At 37.5% G+C, this 16,793-nt stretch overlaps 1 protein-coding gene across 5 annotated transcripts in view; it reads left to right on the forward strand.

Annotated features, from left to right (window-relative positions):
• Positions 1-16,793, forward strand: part of FHL1 (four and a half LIM domains 1) — a 59,548-nt gene that overhangs the window by 21,510 nt on the left and 21,245 nt on the right. The gene's annotated exons all lie outside the window — the stretch shown is intronic.

Genomic DNA, 16,793 nt, shown 5'->3' on the forward strand with positions numbered 1-16,793 from the left:
TACCTGCGGCAGAATAATTCACAGATTTAAAAATGTATTACAGAGTTGTATACCTGGAACCTATGTAACTTTACTAACAATTGTCATCCCAATAAACTTTACTTAAAAAAATATATGTACTTAAATACCTAAACATGTTGAACCTTAAAGGGTTAATAAAAGTAGGACAGACTTTTTAGAAGTGTTTCATCTGAATTTGATCAATTTCATCAATTATGGTGGAGGTCAGGAGTCCTTCCCAGGGCCTGGGGCTTCACACTGGTGTGATGACAGAAGCTCCAACAGTTTCTCTCAGCTGCCAGAGATGGGTTCTTCCATCTTTGAGTCTAAGCCCTGGAATAGCTATCATCCTTGGGCTTTACCTAAAACAGGTGTTTTCAAACTTTTTTTTTAAATGATAGAAACCGGTTTTCAAATAAAATCTTAAGTCTAACCCCAATAGAGAACACCAAAGCAGAATTGCTTTGGCTCAAGTAGCAGGCTGTGACTCTCTCTCTCCCTCCTCTGAGGAGCCATTCCTAGGGCAGTTGGAAAGCACGGGGCTATGTCTAAAGAACAGAGATTTTTAGCTCTGAGCCCTTTCTTGGCTCTTATTTTTATTTTCCTGCAGGAACAGAGACTAGATTGTTTAAGGAGCTATACATAGGAGTAAAGGGTCCTCTCATCAACTTAGTTGGAAATGCTGGCCGGGTGAAACTTGGCCATTCACATGCAGTGTTTGTCCTCAGTCATTCGACAGCAATCTGCCACTCCGACAAGCTTCATCATTATCAAACTTCGATAGAAACTCTGTGTACAAGACCGTGTTCTTAAAACGGAACCTTTTAATTGAAGCTTTTCGAACACATATACGAAGTGGTTTGTGATATTAAGAATACCCCAATGACATCTTTAATTTGATCAGAACTTGAGTTTTCTTTTAGAGCACTGAGTTTCTCAGGTGAGTTATTAAATAGCATCTGTTAAATTCTGTTTCACCATGACAGAAATATATAGGATTGATGTAAAACAGTTCAACAGTCATACTGTAGTTAGTTGTACCTTGTGATCTTTCTTCCTTTCTTTCATTCATTCAGCCCTACGATGTACCAGGCCAGGAGTGTAGGAGTGAGCAAAACAAAAAGAATAATACATTTTGGTCTGATATATTCTTCAAATGTGGGACACCCCTAGATTATTTTCCCTTTTGCAGATGAGGAAACTGAAAATTGGTTTGCCTTTTTAAATAAAATTGCCCAGTATTGAGGAGACCAGTTGGAGTTCAGGGATGTAGTTCAGAATCCCTGTATCTCGTCTGCTCTTTGAGCCTGTGATGTATGCCACCTCTGTAGGTGCATGTGCAAATAATAAAGTATGCAGGAATTGCTGGGGATGCAGCTGTGCCTGGGACCAAATGCCCCCAAAATGAAAACAAATGTAAACTGTGTATTTCACACTCTAAAAGTTTGTTTGGAATAATCGAACAGTTTAGGAAAATGGACTTTGCAGTTTTCACAGGAGGATATTCTGTGTGTGTGTGTGTGTGTGTGTGTGTGTGTGTGTGTGTGTGTGTGTTTAAGTGATAATATATCCCATTTTGTGTTTAACATAGCATTTATCACAGGTAGTTTTTATAATTCAAGAACTTGAAATTCTTACGTTTGGCCACCTTTCAGTTATGGAATTATTTGGAACAAAAACTTGAACAAAACATAATTCTTAATGCATATGTGAGCTTGGTGATCTATGTATTTGCTTCTGTCGGAGGGACAATATTGTTAATTAAACATGTATTTCACATCTAGGAAATATTTGTTATCACTGACATATGGTCAGTGATTTCATTATTGATGTGGCAGTTTTTGATCATCACAAAACACAAAATTTTAAACTATAGGAGAGTCAGAGTGGTTTGACTTGTATCATTTATATTGATGTGACCTCTCTCCTTGGTGCACTAGCAGTAAGCGTGAAAATCAGCACAGATGGGTTACACAAACTTAAAGAGTTTGGAAATCATCAGTCTAGAGCCAAGGTCTCAAACTGGTGGGCTGGATCTGGCATGCAGCGGTGTTCTTTTAAATGTTTAAGTGAATTGCCAGCATTTAAAAATCGAGAGATTTCACGTTTTAAAAAAAATCCAGATTTTTAGCTTCTCTTGAAATATCAGAAGATCTGGCAACATTGAGGCTGCATTCCTGTGTGGTGACACTAAGCAGGAGCCAAATAGCTGCTGTATCTTTAGATGGAACATGAACTCTGAAATTTGCTAGAGTCTCCACCACTTTATTATCTCCTTGACACTAAGGACAAGGGCAGTTGCCATTATCTGAATGTTGTGGTCATTTATAAGACCTGCTTGGCTCTTACGTGTGTTTTTGCCCCAGGTCTAGATGAAATTGAGGCTGCAAACTTAGATCCATCCTTTCCTCAAAATATCAGCTTGTTACTTTTCAGGCACGTGGTGTTAGGTGATGTTCATTTTAAGGGAATGCATTGAAAGGGTTGAGGGTAAACATTTGAGGGGAGGGATGCCTTCTGGTGGTGCCTGATTAAGAGAAGGAGCATTAACAGAGTTTGGAGGATTCCTGGGGTCTACCCCAGTGCTTGTCAGACTGTAATGTATAGATTCTGATGAAGCACGTCTGGGGTAGGGTGTGAGATTCTGCTATTACAACAAGCACTGGTCTGCGGACCTATCTCTCTTTGAGTGGCAAGGGGACTCTACTCTAAAGCAATTCTAAGAAAAGGAAGTCATGTAGTGATGGTTCTAAATATCTTTTTCTTTGGCCTGAGAACGAGAAGGAGATTTTACCCAGGCTATTTGTGGTTGAATCTTTCGTAGATAAACCTGTATTCCCTTCTAGTTGCAGCAGGGTAAGTTAAAAAAATCAATTATTTGTAATACAGCATGGCCTATGTAAACAATAACCCAAACTTTTATTTTAAAACTTGTTTTAAGTGCTGCTAGTAAAAAAAAAAAAGCTAGATATGTTAAATCTCAAGAATCATGAAATAGGGATTAGAGATTTTCATTTTATAATTATAGGAGAATATATTTATGAGACTCTTAAAAAACTTACAAATAAGACCACAGAAAATTGGATAATTATCAAATCTCTGGATATATGATAATATTGTAAGGTTAGAAGGTAAAATGATAGAAGTCCAGGAAAGATCAACAGATTCAAATATATAAAAATTTGCTGAGTGGATCTTAACTGTTCTCACCACACACACACACACACACAAACACACACACACAAATGGTAACTCTGAGGTGATGGAGGTGTTAATTAAATTGATTGTGATGATCATTTCACTATGTATATGTATGTCATCATCACATTGTACACCTTAAATATGTACAATTTTTGTGAATTATACCTCAACAACGATGGAAAAAAACAACTAAAGAAAAGGAAAACACACTAGGAAATGTTTGGTGAATTTGACAAGATAATTAATTCCCACATTATGCATAGAGCTCATATAGATTGTAAGGCCTGACACAGGCCTGGCATGAGGTAGATGTGCCATAACTGTTGGCTAAATGAATTCTGCAGTAGGTAGATAGGCAAAAGACGAGTTATATCACAAAGTAAACAAATGCATGGAAGAACTATTCAGCCACTCTGGTGTGCAAAAACAAGCATATTCAAATGGCAACAAAGTACATTTTTCAACTATTAAATCAGCAAAAACAAAAAGAAAATCCTATCCTAATATGGTTACCTTGAAATTGATAAACACTGACTCATTGCTGGTATCATGGTAAGTTGGTAAAATGCCTTTGGAATATTATTTGGCAATATATAGCAAAAGTCCCAAAGATTGGTACCCCTTGATCCAGTAATCCTGTTTTGGGAAATGTGTTCTAAGAAACTGTTCTAAGAAAAGAAGAAAAAAGCTATACGTTATGGGTGTTCATCACAGTGTTATTTGTAAGGACATAAACATCCAACAATAGAGTAATGGTTCATTTATTCAACAAACCTTTTGGATTAAGTAATTGTGATACCTCTATGCAGTGGAATTCCATGAATATGTTCAAAATTATCTGCAAGCATCAGAGCAATGTGAAAGAATTTATATAATATAGCCCTACTAAAAAATGCAGGACGCAAAATTGCATATGTGCTGTGATTATAACCTTCTAAAGAGATATGTACATATGGACAAGAACTAGAAGGCACATGGACAAATGTAAGTAATACCTTATTTGAGGTTTTATTTATATTTTCTCCTATTGTTTGTACATTTCACTGTTAAGTATATGGTCACTTAGAGGTTGAGGACCTTCAGCTTTTTTTTTTTTCACCTACTTAAATCAACTCCATATCATCATCACAAGCAGCAGTATTCCTACTGGTCACACAGTAGGTGTTTAGTAAATAACTATGAAACACGATGAGGACTGCTGCCCAGAGCCTAAACGTGGAGTTCCAGTGGTACAGTTCCTACTTGCTGCTTTGTTCCACCATCCTGAGCTCCCATTTTTCTTTCTTCTGTTTCCTGTGGTTGGTACAGAGGCATGTGGGTGTCCCACATGAGAAAGTATAAATATTTGTCTCAGAGCTTTTCATTAATGTACAGAGGTGCCAGAGAGTGACTCTTACGTCTAAAGGCTCAGTGTACACTGAAGTAGAACCTTAACAGGGCTGTAATTCAAGGGCAATGCCTATTTCATCTTCTGGTTTCATTAGGTAAGTAACAAAAATTCACTTTTGTGTCATGAGCTGCCTTCTTTTAGCATCCCCTCCCTGTTTCAGTCAGATATACTTGTTTCCCTGCTGTAAGTATACTTTTCTCCTTTAATTAGGTCAGTTACTTCATGTCTGTTTTTCTTTTTTGACATGGTTTCCTCTGGCTTTAGCACCACATATTTTCCCCATATGTCATTGCCTCTGGAGCTTCATGTTGCAATCGTTTTTCAAGGGGAACAGAGAGCACATTACGAAGGGGGTAGCTCTTGACTCTTTGCCTGCTCTTTGCCTGCTTGAGCGTTCCTGTTTCTTTTGGGCCTAGTTCTGTTTGGTTTGTAGTCTTCATCATCAATTTTGTTTGGACTGAAAGATACTTAAGTAAAAATAATGGTAAGTCAGAGATATGTCTGGCAAAGGTGCAGCACATTTGTTAAGGTTACTGGTTTATTTATCTCCCCTGTCTCTATGGTGACTAAATCCAGGGCTGGGATTTAATGGACTTAATTTTGACCTCTTGTACATTTCCTAACTTTCCCAGCCTCTGATACAGAAGGAATTCATTTTCACTTTAGGAGAGAAACTGCCCCACTTAGGGAAAGGGTCCTAACTGGACTCTTGAAAAGTGGAATCTCCAGGGTCTTCAATTCTTATGCCATCTTCGATCAGAGTTCATATAGCACTGTTAAAGAAAACTAGGTCTTTTAGGTAAACACACACATACATACAACATTGCTAATGGCCCTAGGAAATAATTTTCTTATCAGTCAAATAACATATTTAGTTAATGTGAATGAGCTATATATGAGAAGTTTTTATAAGAGAACCTTGTATAAGAATATTAAATCAATGGGAACATTGATATTACATTTTTTTTAATTTTTGAAAGTATCTCCTTTATCCATTACAAGATTGTGAATTTGCTTGCATATAGATGTTTAAACCATATTTTAGAGTTCAAGTGTATTAAACTGCCATGGAAGTCCACAATAAAGGTTGGGTTTGACTAGGATTCCCATGGAAGAAGTCAGATCTGGACAGTGAAATTCAAATCTAGTGTTCTATCTATACCCAATTGATGTGAAATGAAGACACGGATATCTGACCTCTAAGGTAGCCAGAGTCAAACCATCTTGGACTTCAGTTGGTTCAAATGACCCTTTAAAACTTTGTTATCCTCTCCCACATGATCCTTTGAGATTTACCAGGATACATCAGTTTTAGGACATTTTTTTTTAATTTATTGGGGTGACAATTGTTAGTAAAGTTACATAGATTTCAGGTGTACAATTCTGTATTACATCATCTATAAATCCCATTGTGTGTTCATCACCCAGAGTCAGTCTTCCTTCCATCACCATATATTTGATCCCCCTTACCCTCTCCTCCCACCCCCCACCCCCCTTACCCTCTGGTAACCACTAATAATTTATCCAAAATTGAGTCGAGTGCTTTATTTAAGATTAGTGGGTACTTTGTTAGTTTACTCATGGATAATTTATTTATTTGCAAGTCCTTTTATCTTCTCTAGGAGCAAACTCACATATGTGAATTTTCTTTAAAATCAGAACAAGGAGTCAGTAAATGATAAGGACTACACAAAGGCTGAGACAAGGGAAGCAACGTAAGTGCCCCTACATCCTTATTCCCCAATAAAATATTAGAGTTCAGATCTTCCATCAAATTCAGTTCAAGTCTAATAGGAACTTGTGAATACTTAATGTTTTTATTCAGATTTTTTAACATCATAAAACTCAATGGATATGGAAGTTGTTGTAAGATTTTCTCCATCGTCAGCTCTTCTATTAATAGAACGAAGTGTTGAGAAGCCAACAGCAGATGCTCACTTGCAGAGAAGATCCATACTTGTAAGATGAATGTTGGATACTCATTAAGTTCTGGGTCTGAAACTTTGCCTGATGTGTCTTATAACTGTGAACTTAGAAAATATATTAGGTCACAGTCATAGCTAAATCATACAAATTTTATTATGGCCAGTACAATAAGCATAGCTGAGGTCAGAACTTACAGAAATTAAAATATTAAGGCCCAAAGCCCTTAATAATGCTTGAGAAAGAGTAGCACATTTATCATCATCATGATTATTTTCTTATCAACCTCATGTGTTAAAAGCCCAGTATGGAAAACTGTGGTAATAATGGTAGTTATAATTTATTTTACTATTTCTTTAATTGTTAATGTTTTGATTTTGTTTAAACAGCTCTAAGGAGCAAATCAATTTAAATAAAAAAGGATGCAATATATAAAAATGTGTTTAGAATAGTCACCTCATTCTCCTGTTCATACTTTGTACAGTATCTCTCAATGAAGGATATCCATTTATTGGATGAACAGTTAGTTTCTTTAACAGTTCTTCACCTAAGTAGTAAAGCAGTGGTGTGGTCCTTAGGTAGTTTGGTGAGAACTTGTGGTATTTGCGAGCCTGTCGATATCTCTTAAACCATGTTATAGGGCCATTTTTATGCATTATTCAGGATTGCAAATTAATAATTTTCTGAAGATCTTCCAAGTGTTTCTTTCCCAGAACCAGTGGAGCATTTTCTATGGATTCTATGAGAGTTTGCCTACATAGTTGTCAGTATACATGGGCTAGGGGGTTCATAATCCATAGTGTCTTTTGCTCACCAAAGTGATTCAAATGCTGACAAATTGGAGAAGATGAGTTCCACCCTTGTCGTTGGGCTCACATGATGGGTTTGAACCTGGAAACACTACAATATGTTCCATTATATTTTAGCTCATCCTTATGTTCCCAGCCATATCCTCTGTATTGTCAGTTCTCATAGACTTTACATAGGATCTTGACCCAATCTGTTTGGTCCTCTCCTGGGTATTGTCCATTTTTATCACAGGGACAATCTAAGACACAAAGAGAGTCAAGGATTTGGTTGGGGTCACTGTTTTAAGTCATACCCAGCTTTCTCCGGGAAACTGGAAGCTCCTTGGGAGCAAGAATGTCTTCTGATGTCTTCTCTGGTGTCCTTCATATCATTTATTATTTAGTGCCACAGGCTTAGTAGGCATTTACTAGAGATATAATTAATTGAGTGAAAGGCATTTTATAAATTACAAACCATAGCATCACTCAGGGCAATCTTAGTGTCTTTGTTTGACTCCTGTTTCCCTAATATCAGTATTCCTGACATCACTGGAGCATATTCTTGAATGGAACAGTCCCTCAAACAGACAAAAAAGTTTAAGTTATATAGTGAACATTCACATTCCCACCACCTAGATTCTACAATTAAACAGTTTGCTGTATTTGCTTGATCACGTATCCATCCATCCATTGGTCCATTTAAATTTTTTGGACGCATTTCAAAGTAAGCTGCAGGCTGCCATACATTTCACCTCTAAACACTTCAGCATGCCTGCTGTCAGATTTGCTAAGATTCTGACACTGACTTTTCTGGTGGCTTAGACGAGATGGTAAGTTGAATGTGAAATAAGCTCTGTTTTCAGACTCGGGGAGTTTTTGTTTCTGATTACCAGCAAGTGCACAAACACATATCTATCGCTGCCCCTTTCCCCCCACATTACACGGTCACATTGTTTGTATGGTTGAAACTTGGAAGGCCAGCCTAGGAAATAGAGTTGAGGATCTTGTTTATATGAGAATTAGAGTTGAGCCTAGTGGGGGAGTGGGTACTATAGGGGAGGGGGATAGAGATTCAGAATCAATAATTTACTGGCGGGATACCAGTTACTTATACATGTAAGTCTAGAGGGGGTTTAGTGGCTGTTTATATTACCTGAGGGTGACAGATTTAGTAAACACTAACCATACAAATAGAGGGTCCTTCTAGTCTAGTGGTTTTCACATTACATTCCATAGAACACTAGAATTCATAGAGTGTTTCTGAAGTTTCACCAACGTTTGAATTAGACTTTTAAAGTGTATTGAACTGTTTTTAAAAACTTTGAAAAATGACATACATAGTCACCTCGGGCCGTTAAGTGTTTTGTAGTAAATTTTAACATACTGGAGAACACTTACTGGTTGACTTTAAAATAAGTAAAGGTTATTAATGTCAACTTAAAATAAAATGTTGAATAACACGTATCTATCTTCCATCAAAGCCAGGATAATATTTCTGTTGTGTGAATAAAGACAAAAGGTCTTCAGTGAGACCATTACACAAAAGCCATGGTGTTAAGACACTGGCCTGCAAAAGCTGATATTACATTTTGGTTTCCGATTACCATGAGCACTTATCCATCTGTTATATTTAGATATTTTTTTCTAGTACCTTTAGAAATCTGGAAACAGATGAGTATATGCTTTCAACTTGAAAGGACCATAAAAGGGGAAAGGTAGTTAAGAGGCCAGAGGCTGGCTCCAGTGTCATCCCTCAGATGGGGCTGTGTGAATGGATTAGGGAAGCTCCAAAAAGGTCTTTCTCTTAGCCGATAGCTCTAACTGCTCAACGTAAATCTGAAAATGTATGTGTGTGATATTGCAGTTCATTATGACATTTTCAGGGTTTCTTTGATTATGCCTGGAAAGCCTTACAAATGGCTTTTTGGCAGATTTTTTTCACTTGGAGTCTGTGGTGCTCACTTTGGTTCCTTCATTGCAGATCATACCACATTCTGTGCCCATAGTCTGAAATGCCTTTTGGAAGCTGGTACCTGTTTGTGTGTAACTGCAGTTGATTTAAAAAACAAAACAAAACATACACACACACACACACACACACGTGTGTGTGTGTGTGTGTGTGTGTATGCTCATCTATATTTTATTTTCCCCCTAACATTTTATTACGAGTATTTTCAAAGTTGATATGATTTTGCAGTGAACACACCCATCATTAAGAGCCTGCCATTCAAAGCATTTACTCTATGTGTTTAATCACATATCTATCCATCTCTCACTCTCCCTCAATCCACATTATTTTCGGATTCATTTCAAAGTAAATGTAGTAGATTTCACCAGTTAACTTCATATATTTTACATACTTTGACTCTGGCTGTTCAAACATTACACAAATGTGCCTAACTTGTTATAGAGTCCTGTGAAAATTGTAAAATAAATACCTGTTTTACTGGGGGGAAAAATTTAGGAAACTTATTTTAAAAGTAACAGATTTTTCTGGAATTCTGGCATGAAGTTGGAGAAGAATACTGGCTTATTTTTAAATCTGAACTTTTTTGTGACTCAGACATTGCTGACCCCTAATAAAAAGGGGGGTATACTTGTAAATTTTGTTTTCATCATTGAGACAGGAGCCAAATAACTTCCAGTTCTTCTAGAGAGACAGGATCTTTAAAAGTGTTATAAACATCAAGTGTTGGTCACTCCAGCAAAATCTATTGCATTTGGAAAGCAGAGGAGCAGTTAACTGAGGACTAAATTGGTCTATGCTGGATCCGATCCCAAACCCTGGTGTCAGGGTGTTAAGTGCAATTTATTAAAAAACACTCTCATTACCATTGGAACAGTGAGACCGGGATGGAGATGAAAGATATTAGTGTATGGCTTTTGCCCCTATTTTTGTGGAAAGCACTCCCTACGTTCTTGCAAAGCTATGTTGTTCTTCTCTTTATTCTCAATCCCTGGAGTCATGTCCTAACACTGTCCCTTGGCCCAGGGGGTTGGCTGGGTATATTTCCTTCTGGAAGTCTTCACTTGCACTCTTGAGTTAGCTGGCAGGAGATCCTTTAAAAGCATTTCCAAGCAGTGTTTCCCACCCCCTATAGGGGCTAATCTTGCAATTTCCACTTCAATGTCAGCTGCCGTTGCTTGGGTCAAAACAGTTCTCCACTATGTTCCCAATCTCTGGACCTTCCAAGAAAATTTAACGTGTAACCACAAAAAGTTAGAACAGAAAAATCTTTGGGGGCAGGGGTTAGGTGGGGGATATGGGTGGAGAACTTGGTGATTAGATATATTTTAAATGTGTCAGTAGAACATGATTTTTAAAAAATTACATATAGGGAGTTGTAAAAAAATTACCAACCCCCTCAGACAGACACACTGTCATTTAAAACCCATAAGAAGTCCTTGACACCATGGAATAATATGTATTTTGGTCTTGGAAGGGACTATGAGGTCGCTAAAGTTTGATTCCTCTACCACTGACTTACTCTTTGATCTCGGAATGTAACTGACTTGTTCTGTGATGGTTTCATAAGCACCGATAATAAAACTGATTTAGTGCATATAGTATAATAGAGAAGTTTAAGACTGTATCTATTTGCTATTAGGCCTCGAGTTTTTGGCATTATGTCATTAAATTTTTAGATATTAACATTTATCAATTTAATATTATTTGAAAAAGTTGTTTTGTGTATGAATACTTTATATTCTGTAGTTTATCTACGTGGTACCACCCTTACTAAAATGATATTTCCACAAATCACTTTGTGGAAGATACATTTTCTTATTGGAAAATGTGTTTAAGACACGTAGAAATTGATCAGACTTTGTACTTATTGCTAAGCAGGAAGGTGGAAAGTGTCCTAGATTTATGATTAGGACAGGTGACAGTGCTTGAGCTTCTATTCTTAGTTTGACCTTGCCCCCCTCTCTTGAGGCAAGACACTTAATCTTTCAATGTCTCAGTTTATCCACCTATAACACCTATAGTTTTATTTCATGAAAATAGTCCCTGGTTTTTGTTTGATAGCTTTTGAGGGCTTGATGCAGAAAGTGGCATGGACGTTCAAATTACGAGGTAGAGGTTATTTGGATGTTGAATGATAATCTTGACAAATTAGTAATTACTACATTTAGAAAGTTACAGCTCTGGAGGGAATTGATATTTGATATTGTTGTCCTGTGTGCTCTAAGTTACCATCATAACAGTAGGAAAATAAACTCTGTCTTGGATGTGTTACAAAGGGATTAACTCACTTCTTCAAGTTGTTACTAAATTGCCAGCCCTTTCGACAACAGAAATAAAAAAGTACTCCTTGTTTTACTTAATTTTTCTGGAATAAAACTCTTCTGACTAACCTTATTTTTTTTTCTTTTGTTGAGGGCTTTTCAAGTTACTCTCTTTGTAAAGAATGAAGGATAAACCATGCCAGTTACTTAAAGCAACTAAAATCACCCTCTACAAATATGTAGAGAGGAGTATGCTTTTAATTTTTAGATCAAAGCAAAGAACTAAGATTATGTGGCACTTGCTTATTATACATTTGTTCCCAGCTACTTACTTGTGCCTCTGTAAACTATTAAGTATTAACTGACTATCAAGAGGATTAAATAGCTAGATCCTGAGTAAAGCTGAAAAAGCCCTATGACTATTTTATCAATTCTACATCCTTCAAAGTTTGGGCTAAATTGAGAGAGAATCCCTATCATGGAGATTGTCAGTCTTTTCACAATGATCTGCTACTATATTTTTATGGTGCATTATAAATGGTGTATGTTTATTGTGAAAATTGTGTGAGTCACGTGAAAAATTAAACCCACTTGAAAAATTAGAAGACACTACCTACTTATGTATAAAGCCTGATTTATATACATTTACTCTCAAACAACATGGGTTTGAACTGCATGGGTCCATTTATAGGTGGATTTTTTTTTTTCAATAAATAACGGTAAATATATTTTCTCTTACGATTTTCTTAATAACATTTTCTTTTCTCTAGCTTACTTTATTGTAAGAATATAATCTTATATTGTAAGTATATAGTACATATAGCCTACAAAACATGTGCTAATCAACTGTTTATGTTATCAGTAAGGCTTCTGGTCAACAGTAGGCTATTCATAGTAAAGTTTTGGGGGAGTCAAAAGTCCTACTTGGATTTTTGACTGTGTGGGGGGCCAGCATCCCTAACCCCTGCATTGTTTAAGGGTCAACTGTATGTATATATTTTTTCTTTTACAAATATATTTTGATATTTTTCAGTTCATACAGTACTTGGACATGTTATTTAATTTCATTCCTACAGCAATTCTATAGGGAAAGGAAGATAGGTATTTATGTTCCCGTTTTATCAATGAGGAAGAAAAATTAACTTGGCTAGTGAGCAGCTCACCAAAGTCAAGGATTCCATCTGGGGTTTTTGATTCCATGTCTATTGCTCATTCCTTGAGTTACAAAAGAGTGAAGTCAACCAAACATTCACTGTTCATTAAACAAAAACTTAAAATTCATTTACCTCTTATACTGTTTTCTGAAACTATTTTTACAAAGTTGTAATTGATTTTGTACTTGCTCAAAATGTTTTAAAATTAAATGTCCTGTTTCAGAGCTCCTGAATTAGTCTCTTCTCTGTACACTTCCTTGTTCAATATGATCATTTGTATAGGCTTTAGCATTTACTTGTGACATTAAATGAGTAGACCATTGGAAGCGAATGGAAATTGATTCAGTTTTGTGATTTTTATCATACTCCTGGTTCACCACACTGAATTGCCACAACACTGTGACTGAAGATCCTAACAAAAATAGCTGGTAGATATACTTTTCAAATGATTTGCATATATTAAGCTAATTTACAAACCTCAACCCCTTTTCCTGAAATCCAAAGAGTTAATATTTTTACATGTTAGCTGTGAAATTGGAGCGAGGGTGCTGGTGACATTTCTTTTTCTTGTTTGTCCATATAAACAGGGAGTTACAATCTAAGTTGGTAAATCAGTGACAAATAGAACATGAGTCATCTGGCTTCAGTTAGTTATGCTGCTACCTTTAAAATACAGTGCACATTTCAGAAAAGGCTGATTTTGAGATTACAGACATTGAGCTACACTTCTGCTTTAAAGAAGGAACACTTACAGGGTTAATTTAAAACTCTGATCCAGATAGAGTTGAAAAAACATCCCTGACAGGTTTCTATAACGAACGAGTATGGTGTTTTGTTCTCCCAGCAGGCAGTTTTAAGGTCAGAACTGTAACTCAGAGCCATGTACTTGGTTGGTGATAGGCATCGTTGACATGTTGCCATTCTAATCATCCAAAAGGGCTTGTGCCCAGCTCAGGTTGCTCCATTATCCCCAGCTGAGAAGCTACCTTTCATTTTTTAAAAAATAGATAAAGAGGAGAACATGAATATTTGAAAGTCAGATACCATATATACTTTACAGCTTTTCAGCCTAAAAATTGATGAACCCTAAGTCCCTCTTTAGTTTTGAGAGATAATCCTCCATTGCCACTAATCTGTCATGGTCCAGCACTGCATGAGCATATGTGTACTTTGTCAGGATGAGTGTATTACTAAGTTTATTGTTTTGTAATTCGTTGGTGAGGCACTGTGGTTTAGTGCAAAGAGCACTAGCCTTAGAATCAAAAGCCACTTCCTGTCTGGGTGGCTTATTAACTGAGGGTAACCGTAGCATAGTTGGCATAGGAATTCCAGATGGCATCATCTCTGCATGAACAGAAATAATCTGCCATTTCAGTAAGCTTTGGTGGGTGCTACCTGATCCACTTGAAATCCTTTCATCGTTTTTCCTTTTTCTCTCTTCCTTCCCTTGTAAATCACAAGTCTTGTTCTTTTAGTGCAGCTGACCCCTGTTGGGTGTTGGAGGAAGGCAATCTGATTAACTTACTCCTTTTTTTAGTTGGTTCATTCCATCGTTTTAAACTTTGTATATTTCTTGCAGCATTGTTTATAATAACAGACTGTAAGCAACTTAACTCTGTCAGTAAGGGACTGACTAAGTGAATTGTGGCATATATACAGTTGGATACTATGTACATGTTAACAAAAGAAGAAACTCTTTATATACTACCATGGAAAATTCTCTACAATACATTAAATAGAAAAGACAAGGTGCAGAAGAGTATGTATAGTGTATCACTATTATGGTTTTTAAAAAAGGAAAAAGACAAAAATGTATATATCTACCTATTTTTCATATACCCAGTATCTCTGGGAACATAAGAAGACACTGGTATCCTTGGTTGGAGAGAGGGAAGTGGGTGTCTGGGCACAGGCAGAGGAGGAAGACTTTTCACTGTATACTCTTGTGCCTTTCCAAAAATACATATTTAAGAAATCAATTCACACCCCAAAAAAGAACGTTCACATAGCATTATTCATAATGGCTAAAAAGTAGCAACAACTCATGTCCATCCATTAACTGATGAGTAGGTAAACAGGATGTGGTGTATCCATACAATGAAATATTATTTAGTTATAAAAAGGAATGACGTGCTGAGCACCTACAACATGCACGAGCCTTGAAAACATGCTAAGTTAAAGAAATCAACCACAAGAGGTCACAGCTTGTATGATCCCATTTACATGCAATGTGTGAAATAGGCAAATCTGTAGAGAAAGAAAGTAGATTAGTGGTTGCCAGGGGCTGGGGGAAGGGGGATAGAGAGTGATAGCTGAGAGGTCCAGGGTTTCTTTTTTGGTGATGAAAATGTTCTGGAATTAGATAGGGGTGATGGTTACCCAACATTATGAATATACCAAAAACTACTGAAGTGTGTACTTTAAAAGGGTGGATTTTATGTTGTGTAAACTGTATCTCTGTAAATAAAAACAACTTGGTGAAGTCACGAACATGGTCACTTGAAGAATCGCTGTGAACATACAAAGCAATGAACACCTTAAGTTTCCACCTAAGAAGTATTTCCATTGTAAATACTTCTCTGATGGCGCCAGAGGACTTCAGATCCTTTAGCTCCTTTCACTAACACTCAGTAGTGATCTTTTCATTTTAGGGGAATATTGTTAACCCAAATGAAGCACGGATTGATGGAATTTGGGGCAACATAAGCAAATAAAGGAGTTTGAATTCTATGGGATTGAGATGTTGTGGCTGCAGGCTTTCCCTAAACCCTGCCACTAGGAGAGAAGGCTCTCGGAGTTTTTGAAGGAGCCTCCGAGAATCTTTTGGACCAGTATGTCCTTTCTCTGGCCACAGCTGATCCCAGAGATGCCCCTACCCCTATCCTGCCTCCCTGGGCTGGTCAGCCGCCACTGTTCCCTTCCCTGTGTTCTCCTGGGTAGAGCTGAATCACAGAGTTTAAGGAGTCCTTTCTGATAGGGGATTGGCTTCGGGGTTCTGTGGTGAGATTGGTGGACCTGACAATACAGCTTCTCTTCCCATAGTCACTAACTGTTCATAGGTGCTGGGTCATTGCGGCTTTGGTCTAGCAGAACAATTGCCATCATAGCACATGGCCTGTCCACGGGTTGGTTGGATACCAGTCTTACCAACTCCAGGTGTCTTAACTTGAATTCACCTTGGAGTGTGCATGACCACAATGGATCTTTGGTCAGAAGTGGGGTACAAGATGCATATTTCAGTTTGCCACCCCTGAGACCTTAGGCACTATTCCTGTACTCACTGAAGCTAAGTCTCCCCACAAGCAGCCTTACCTCACCTAATAAGACGGGGTCTTTCAGATCCACGTCCTTGGCATTTGTTCAGAATTAACTCACACAATACAAAAGTAACCGATGTTCTGGCTGGAGCTGCTGTTCTGATGGTCTACGTAGCTGCTTTTCGTTGTTGATCTTCATAGGCCCACGTAAGATCAAAGGTGTGAACCACAGGTGGCCTGTCTCATTAATTAGTCACATCATAGCGAGCCCTTGTTCATCGTGTTGGAAAATCTAATCATCCACTGGGCGTACTGGGCCCTTACTTGGCAGGAGGGATGTAGGGAAGAGCCCTCCTCACCCTAAGACTGAGCAGCTGCCCTAGATCTAGCAGGTCTTTTATTTGCAGGAGAGGATCAAGAGCAGTGTTTTGTTCTTCCTAGGTGTCCATCATTTGCTCCTAAACCCTCCTTATCCATGTGGGGTATAGAGCTCTCTCTGGGCTGTCTCTCTGCCGGAGGCTGATTCCTCTGAGTTCCTAGGACTTAGAATTGCTCTCTGGTGCCCCAAGCATTCTCACGCCCATAATCCTTACAGCTGAACTCTTGGCCAACATCCTGCGCTCTTATCTCTTTTCCACATATCCCCTTGAACTGGTGAACTTGAAGATAAATTCTTCTTTTGCAGGACTGTGCTACTTGGGACATCCACATTTTTAGAGTGTAATTGCATAAATAATATGTTTTGCTTCCTTTGTGCCAGCCACTGTTCTAAATATTGCAAATATTTACTACTTTATTTTTCCCAACAACCCTATTAATATAGGTATTATTGTTATCCCCATTCTACAGG

This window comes from Rhinolophus sinicus, chromosome 18 (genome assembly GCF_057876585.1).
Source record: "Rhinolophus sinicus isolate RSI-liver-muscle chromosome 18, RSI-T2T, whole genome shotgun sequence".
NCBI lineage: Eukaryota > Metazoa > Chordata > Mammalia > Chiroptera > Rhinolophidae > Rhinolophus > Rhinolophus sinicus.